This window comes from Chenopodium album, chromosome 19 (assembly GCF_948465745.1).
Source record: "Chenopodium album chromosome 19, dcCheAlbu1.1, whole genome shotgun sequence".
NCBI classification, from domain to species: Eukaryota; Viridiplantae; Streptophyta; class Magnoliopsida; order Caryophyllales; family Amaranthaceae; genus Chenopodium; species Chenopodium album.
The window spans coordinates 20,786,033-20,795,414 of record NC_137852.1 but is presented as its reverse complement, the minus strand read 5'-3'; the positions used below and the strand labels follow the sequence as shown (position 1 = coordinate 20,795,414).

The 9,382-nt window shown below is 39.1% G+C and overlaps 1 pseudogene; it reads right to left on the bottom strand.

Annotated features, from left to right (window-relative positions):
- Window positions 1-4,995: 4,995 nt before the first annotated feature.
- Window positions 4,996-5,094, bottom strand: LOC145596229 (small nucleolar RNA R71; annotated as a pseudogene).
- Window positions 5,095-9,382: the final 4,288 nt, after the last annotated feature.

Here is a 9,382-nt window from a genome sequence, read left to right as displayed (position 1 = left end):
AAATTGTCTGAGCCAAAAGAGGAAGGAACCTCACTCCCAGCATACCAGGTCGGCCAAAAGCGTAAGGCGGCCATAATAGAGTAAGCATATCAGTTAATGACTGTCGGCCGGCAATCACTAAGATATAGTGCTTGATCCCGATCAACCAGGTCGGACGGTCAGTGTAGGAACTATAGCCTTGGATATGTTCGGGGATGAGTTAGTCCAGCTGTTGAAGGAATTCAAAGATGTGTTTGCATTTGAAATAGTGAGATGCCAAGAATAAGTCCTGACCTGGTTGTGCATAAGCTGGCCATAAACCCAATGATAAAGCCTGTCCGCCAGAAGAAAAGGAATCATGGAGAGGAGAGGAATCAGGCGGCTGCGGCCGAGGTGAAAAAGCTACTGGACGCCAATTTCATTCGGCAATGTTATTACCTTGACTAGGTGGCTAACGTAGTTCTTGTGAAGAAGCCGAATGGAACTTGGAGGATGTGTGTGGACTGCACAGATTTGAACAAGGCATGCCCTAAGGATAGTTTCCCCTTGCCCAAAATCGACCGCCTGGTTAATTCGACGGCCGGGCATGCCCTAATGAGCTTCATGGACGCATACTCCGGATTCCATCATATTCCCCTATGGGAAGAAGATCAAGAGAAAACAGCGCTCGTGACTGAGCGGGGTTGTACTGTTACAAGGTTATGCCATTCGGCCTCAAGAATGCCCCTACTACTTTTCAGTGACTAGTTAATACAGTCTTTAGAGATCAGCTCGGCCGGAATATGGAGGCGTACATTGATGACATGATTGTAAAGTCAACATAGCCGGCCGACCATTTGAAGGATCTACAAGAAACTTTCACCGAACTTAGGCGGCATAAGATGATGTTAAACACGAAAGGCGACATTTTGAGAGTTTGGCCCGTCCATATAGGCGGCTTAAAATGCTAATTTTGTAACACCCCAATAATTCTCTCTTAAAAACCTGTGAGAAACCTGTATATAACCTGAACAAATTCAAGAGAATTACTGGTGTGCTACCGCCACGTGTTCAAACGTTAAGGCTATCTCAGAAATTAGCAGCGAAAAACCAAAACAGTTTTAAATAAACCTCAAAACAAAGTATTTAAATCAAAATAAGTATTACAAGTTGGAACCATTAAGGCCCTTATTCAAAACCCAAAAGAAATACTAAGTGATTAAATTCAGTGTTTAAACAAACTTAAACCAAGAGAAATAGTGTCAAATAAAATCGAGTTAAGATAAAATCAAACTTGCAAAAGAAAATGAAATGTAAGCAACCAACTCTCTACTCAAGATCCCACAACCCTGATGAATGCTGCATGTGAGAGAACCTGCGGTTATTCTGCTCCCCAATATTACAAGTGTAAAAATTGGATCGTCACAGGGTCATTGAAAGGCGAAGGCCATGACCAAAGAAGGACACACACACAAAAGCACGCAATCAGCAAAGCTGAGTACATACAAGCTGCAAAGTAAAATAAGGAAATACTTAACATGCTACTAATAATCAATCATACGCATCATTAAATAACAAACTCAACACACGACTCGATTATCCAATTTATTAAGACTCCACTAATTAATAGTAGCTAACTCATTTCAATTTATTCATTGGATTTAGCAATAGACAAGGTTGTCCAACCCATGTCCCATTTGGAACATCAATAAAGAAAAACCCCATACCTCCTTTCGGAAACATCAATAAACATCCAACAACCACGGGCACGACTCCGTGACCGTAGTTAGTATGAGATCTCACCTAACTCCTAGTTTTGAAAAATATTTGAAATAAGAGACTCGTAGATCAGACGGCCTCGAGAAAAGTACACGGCTTATCATTACTCTAGAAGTGCACCAATCCAGAGTTTTATTGCTCATCCATCTTGCACTTTACGTGATTTACAAGTTTAGACTTGGTGATGACTCATATGCATAACAATTCAATCAATCCAATATCAATTCAATCAAGTAAAACAACTTTTCAATTTCAATTCTTGATTTATTAGTGGCAAGCAACATTTATTATTTATTCCTTTACTACCTCGGTGTATAAACACCTTGAGTGCATAAGGCACCCCAAACTCTTAACCTTGTCTTATAAGACATGAACCATTCATTTACTCATCCTATTTCATTAAATCATGAATGAGTATTAATTAAGTCATTTCACCAATCACATACCTTTGCCTCTAAGCGCACCTTGCATAATTAGTACATAACCAATAATTGCAATAAGGAATAGTGCACATCAAATGAAATTCACAATGTATAACCAAACAATTTAACCCAGTCATCCCTAGACATGATACTAAGTTCTCGATCCATCCTTAAACATGCACCTAAAAGCAAGGTTTTGTAACTTGTACGTACCTTGAATAAACAATTCGATTGGCCACTTTAGAAACTAGAAATCACCTTCTACAAAGTCCTCTCCTAAATCAAATAATAAGGAATAAATCAATACCAAAGCAATTAAAATTACAGCAATACTAAAGCATTTAAAAACCTCTCAAACCATTAAAATAAAGCCCTTAAATTAATCCCATTAGCCAAAACTAGTAGTACAACATCCCAACTACAAGTTTATGTGTTAAAATCATGAAAATATAGTGTTTTATACCAAATTACAGCAACTTTAAAGTGGCTAAATAAATCTGAAACTTTGGTTTAAGCATATAAAATAATCCCATAAGCATAATTATTTGAAATAGTCATTATATAGCAATTGATGAGTGACATTTTTGGCACTCATTTGGTTCCTTTTTGGATGATTTTTATTTCATTTTATCTCTCTTTTCTTTAGTTTTCCTTAGTTTTATTCTTGTTTTCTTCATTTTATGCTTTTTGTAGTTAGTTTCTCTTTTTCGTGCTTTTTCTTGTTTACTTGCTATTTTTTCCCTTTTACTTGCTTTTTATCCTTTGATTGTAGGTTGTGATTGATTTTCCAAGGATTCCCGGGCTTCCTTTCTATAGTTTTCCATTGATTTTCATGCCTAAAGCTTGTGCAAGAAGTTTCAAGTCAATGAGAGGTTCAAGGAGCATGCTTCAAAGTCTTGTTTATGTCTTCCTCATGGCTCATTTTCTTCAAGAAATTCAAGGAAGTTGCTGCCCACCTTGTCCTCCATCATCATCATCTAGGATGCGTGCACCTCGTGAGCAAGGGCAAAGAAGAAAGGAGGAAGCTGCAGCTATGTGCGGGCGCACTTGAGGAGTGTGCGGGCGCACATTCCTGGGTACACTCCTTCGAGCGCCCGCACTTACGAGGGTCTATTTTTGGGCGTCATTACCGACCTCCTCCTTGTATATATAGTTATTTCTACCTATTTTTGGGGAGAGTTTTAGAAGAAGTTTTTAGTTTAGATTGAATTTTGATAGTTAGTTTTTGGGAGAATTTTAGAGAGAGAAACTCAAGAACTAGAGAGAGAAACTCATGATTTTTGGTGATTGCTCAAGGATTCCTCATTGTATTTGATCTTTGGATCAAAGTTTTGTAAGGATTTTCTTCTTGATTTCAATACAAGTTTGATTTTAGTTGATTTCATTAGTTTTTCATATTGTTGATGATTGATTTGGTTATTGATTGAATTTTGATTGATTTTGATTGATTGTTGGTTTAATCTTTGATTTCAAGTATGTTGATGATGAATTTGATGAATGTTGTAGTTTTGATCTTAATTCCTATGGCTAGTGAGTAGTTTCCTAGCTAGGGAGATGGTGAAGCATGTATGAATGATGGAATAGTGTAATTTGGGGATAATTGATGGAGTTGATGATATGATTAAATTTGGTTGATGTTTCATGTGCATGTGTGTGATTAATTGAGGTTTGGCCATCTTTGATTAATACACTAGATTGCATTGTAAGCTTGCTATGATACGGACCATTGATTAGTGAACTTGCAATTTCACGATTGAGGTGCTTTGTGACGTTTCCTAGCTAGTGTTTAGCGTAGTTGACGCTAGTTAGACCTCTAGGTGAACCACCTTAGTATGCTCTTCTGGATACATGATGATTTTCCTTCATATCACTTGACTTAGTCGGTTTGACCTCCCAAATTACCGATTCCATTATGATTGCATGTGGATCCATTGCCCTAGTGTCTTAGATTGATTTTATACAAGTTTGCATTACCTAGTTTAGCCTTAGTTCTACCTCAAACCCCTTCTTGATTCCGAAATAGCTTGATTTAGACATCGTGCACTTGATATCCATTCCCTTGGGTTCGACCTTGACTTGCCACTACGCTAAATAGGGGTTAGTTAAGTTACAAATTTTGTTTGATAGGGTGGGGTGGTAGCCCAACGACCTACCGTTCTCATCCCCATCAAAATGGCACCGTTGCCGGGGAATGGTGCTTGAGTGTATGTTGTTTTTGAGTCTATTTCATTTTGATAAAATACAAAAAGATTTTGTTTCTCTAGGCTACATTTGTAGCCGTGCTACTAACATTTTTGTGTGAGTTTTGCATGCATAGAACCCGTGATCGTCCCCTTGTTCCCCTTGATCCGGAAATTGAGAGAACTCTTTTAAGAAGAAGAGTGGATAATAGATCCTTGGCTTATAGCTCTTCAAGTGAAGAAGAAGTTCGAGAAGAACAAGGAATGGGTGAAAATCCTAGAATAGCCTTGAAGGAGCTTGGAGTGCCCGGGGCATATAGGTTTGAGAGTGGAATAGCTCCACCTACTACCCCGGCAAATGACTTCGAAATCCGGCCGGCAATGATCACCTTGATTGAGAGAAGGCAATATAGTGGGGCTAAGAATGAGAGCCTATTAAACCATTTGAAAGAATTTGAAAAATATTGCAACACTATCAAAGTCAATGGGGTCTCTCAAGAATTCATCCGCCTCAAGTTGTTCCCTTTCTCTCTAATAGGAAGATCTTTGGAGTGGCTAGACAAGGAAGTGAAGCCCAACTCCTTGAGAACTTGGGACGATGTTACAAAGGCTTTCTTGTCCCGTTTCTATCCCCAAAAGAAGACGGCGGAGGCAAGAGCCTTGATTCAAGGGTTCAAGCAAAGGCCGAGTGAAAGCCTTTATGAAGCATGGGAGAGATTCAAAGAGTATCAAAGGGAGTGCCCTCACCACGGAATCCCCACATACCAAGTGATCCAAATCTTCTATGGCGGTTTAAGTCCCCAAGGCAAGTCATGTCTTGATGGAGGGGCCGGGGGCCCTATCATGAACAAAACCGAAGAAGAAGTTGAGGACATCATTGAGGACGTGGTGACATATTATAGGGATTGGCAAGATGGGGAGAGAGACTCTTCAAGCAAGCAATCTTCATTGTATTCGGGGACCATCTCAATGCAATCAACAACCTTTCCTCCCAAATGACAAACTTAGGAAAGGAGGTCACCGCAATCAAAGCTAAGTTGGAGAGCACTTCTTCCTCTTCTCAAGCTTCTAATCTTCCCTCCCAATTTAAGGGGAGAGGTACTCCTTCTAACTCTCAACCCCCTCCCTCTTCACATAATATGCCTTTAGGTTGCTTGTTTTGTGATGCATGTGGATCGTATGATCATGACTCTAGTGTTTGTCCTAATGAATGTGTTGATGAATTTGACAACAATGAGTGTGAACATGTTAATTTTGTGTCAAACAACAATGTTCAAAGGTTTGATAATCAAAAAGGCCAATGGAATAGGAATTACCAAAACCAAGGCAATTTTGACAACTATAATCATAATGGTGGTTATAGGAACCAAGGGAACCAAGGTTCTCGTGGTAACCATAACCAAGGTTATAGTAGCCAAAATCAAAGCCAAAACTATGGTAATCAAAATCATAATTATGGTAATCAAAACCAAGGTTATGTAAATCATAACCAAGGTAATGGAAACCATAATCATGGTGGTGGTAACCATAATCAAGGTTATGGTTCAAATCAAAATAGGAGTAATTGGAACAATCAAGGAAAGGGAAATTTTCAAAACAATGCTCAAAGAGGTCCCCCACCCGTTTTGTTCCAAAGACTCAAAATGAAAATTCCTATTCACAACCTTCATCTCCTAAGACAACCTTGGAAGAGTTGATTGATAATCAAACCAAGATCATTAACACCTATATGGCGGTTAGTGATAAGAAATTCAATGAGATGATGACCCACAATAAGATGCTTGAGACTCAAATTACTCAATTAGCAAGCACTATTAAGGATTTTGCTAGTCCTTCATCTTTGCCTTCCCAAGGTGTTGAACCAAAGAAACCTGTGTACTCTATTGCCACAAGTGGTGGAAATGATTTTGATGAGGGAGTTTCTTGTTCAAAAGAGGGAAGAGATGAGAGTGGTGCTAAGGAGAATGAAGTGGAAAGGGTTGAGTCTAAGGAAATCTATTGTGAGGTTGACAAAAGAGAAGAGTATGTTGGTGAAAAGATGAGTGAGATAGAGAAATTTCCCGATCTACCATATCCCCAAAAATATTTGAGATTCAAAATGGATGAGCAATTTGGGAAGTTCCTTGAAGCTTTTAAGGATGTTCATGATTCTACACCCTCTACCGAACCAATTCCCGACATGCCTAAGTACTCCAAGTTTGTTAAGGAGATCTTAAAAGAGAGAGAGGATTTTGATGAGGGTAGTTCGGTAGAAGGAGGGAAGTGCTTTAGTGCTCTTATCCATGGTGAACTCCCAAGGAAGATGGAGGATCCGGGGAATTTTTCAATCCCTCGTCAAATTAAGGAAATGGTTTTAGAAAATGCTTTGTGTGACCTTGGTGCTAGTGTTAGCATTATGCCTTTCTCGGTTTTCAAGCGGCTTGATCTTGGTGAGCTTCAACCATCCAAGATAACACTTCAATTGGCCGACCGTTCTATTAAGTTTCCTAAGGGAAGAATTGATGATGTCCCCTTAAGGATTGGAGAGTTTGTTTTTCCGGTGGATTTTGTTGTTCTAGAGATTGAGGAGGATGAACATATTCCAATCATCTTAGGGAGGCCTTTCTTAGCTACCTCGGGAGCTTTAATAGATGTCAAAGGAGGTCAAATTACTTTGAGGTGTGGGAAATTAGAAGAGAGTTTTAAGTTAAAACCAATGCATGAGTCTTTATCTTGTGTCCAAGATATTGCATGTGCTAGTCTTTCTCGTTCCATTGATGGTATGTGCATGATTGATTCTTCTACTAACAATGTTTTTGAGATTGTTGATGATGTTTGTGCAAGTATTAATGATGTTAGTGAAGAAGAATTTGTGATTCAAAAGCCAAAGGATGAGAAAGACATTGGTTTTCCAAATTGGTTCAAGCTTAATTCTCATGAGGAAGAGAAAGCTTCCATGACTAAGGATATTGAAGTCAAGCCGAAGAAAAAGGCCCGTGACTCAAAGAAGGCAAGAAAAAGGAAGAAGTTGAGAAGTGAAAAAGAAGAATTTGAAAAGAATTTTGTGAGAGTTTCATCAAGCAACAATGAGAAGTTGCCAAAGGTTGAAGAAGAATTTGCTCTATCAACCACCTTGAAGAAGGTGGTGTTCTTTGATCCTCCATGATTAGGAGGAAGGGTCGAGCTTAGGACCTTAAGCAAGCGCTTCCCGGGAGGCAACCCGGAGTTTCTAACTTTTCTCTTTGATTTTTGAATTTTCTCATTTTTGTTTCTTTTATTACTTTGTCTTTTCTTTTACTTTTCCCCTTATTTGGATCTTTAGGATGTCCATTCGCGGGATTGGAATTCAACAAATATGCATGATGGATGGAAGGTGTTCATGGCGCAAATCATATTTTGTTCGATTCTAGTCGAAATTTGAGGTAAAAGGGTAAGAATTTTTAGAGAGGTGAGATAAGAAATTCATATTTTGAATAATGGAGGAAATTGATACTTAGTGAATTTTTGTGGTGTGTACATGAATTTTCAACTTTGAGGACTTTGAAAATGATTTTAGCTACTGCCTATGTTGTTCCTCATCACCATCATGATTCATGTGCGCACCCAAATAGGCAGTAAGTATCAAAATTTTGAGAAAAAAAAGAAGGAAGGAGCACGCACAGGTATGTGCGGCCGCACACGAGGCATGTGCGGGCGCACAGCCTGCGTGTGCGGGCGCACATCACCTCTGTGCGGCCGCACATGAGCTGAACGTGCCATTTAACCTTCTTCTTCCTCCTTTTTCCCTTCACTCCTTCATTCATCATCTCCTAACTCACGAGCATCACCCTTCAAACCCTCTTCTTGTGTGCACTCCTCCACCCTCATTCATCATCCAAAATCACTCAAATTCTCACCAAAATCACTCCATTCTCACTCAAAATCACTCACAAAACTTTCTACACTACAAATTCCTCACAATTTGACCCAAATTTCACTCACTCTCTCTCCTACTCTTGGTGGCCGAAAATTGGGGGTTTTGTGTGGAGTTGGAATTGCTTGCTCAAAATTGGTTTATCTTGCTTCTTTTATGGTATAATCACTAATCCTTGCTTTAATTTTGCCAATTATATCATAAATTTGCATGAATTACAAATTTGTATGAGCATGAATAGTGTAGTATTGATTTTGTGATTTTTGATGCTTGTTCTTGATTTTGGTTGTGATTTGGTGATATTTGTTGATTGATTTTGCATGACATTGTGTTGTTTGTTGATTTTGTAGCGATTTTCATCAATTTTGGTTGAATTCTTGTGAGTTGAAATTTTGGAAAGTTGGTAGTATGTGGTGATTTCGGTATTGGCTTTGTGTTTGCTCTTGGATTGATTGAAAAGGAATTTTTCTTGGTGCATTGATATTGTTGATTGGTTTGGAATTGGTTTGATTGAAGGGAATTGTGAAATTGGAGTTTGGTGATATTGGTAGTAAGTGGTGAATTTGGGTGTGGTGCTCTTGGTTCTTTGGTTTGTTACTTGATTGGTTGTTGGTGATCTTCTATACCTCTCACAATGTCTAAATACCTCAAGAAACTCACCAAAAAGCGAAAAACCGATGTTAGCATCGAGGAACCTCCCTGCCCAAGTACCTCCACTAGGCCTAGTACATCTTCTAGGCCTAGTACTTCCAACCCATCTTCCTCTCAAACACGACCTCCAACCTCTCTTCCAAAAAAGAAAAATTTCACCGATAAACAAAAAGCCTTTTACCAAAATCTGAAAGATGAAAGAACCCTCAAACAAACCCGCCATTACTTTCAATCCGATATGCTGAAGTTGGGGATTGATAATGATGTGCAGTCATTGCTTTTGAATTTGAGATTGGGGACTTTCATCGCCGATGCCTACCGCACCTACAAGGAGCCTACCTTGGAGTTCTTGGCTACCTTGGAGCTTGTACCCATTGGAGGGGTATATAGGGTGCGGTTCCAATTGTTCAACAACATCTTTGACCAATCTTTAGAAGAGTTCAACGCCGCTTTGGATTTTGATCCCCATGGGGATATTATTAACGTTGAACACTTCATCT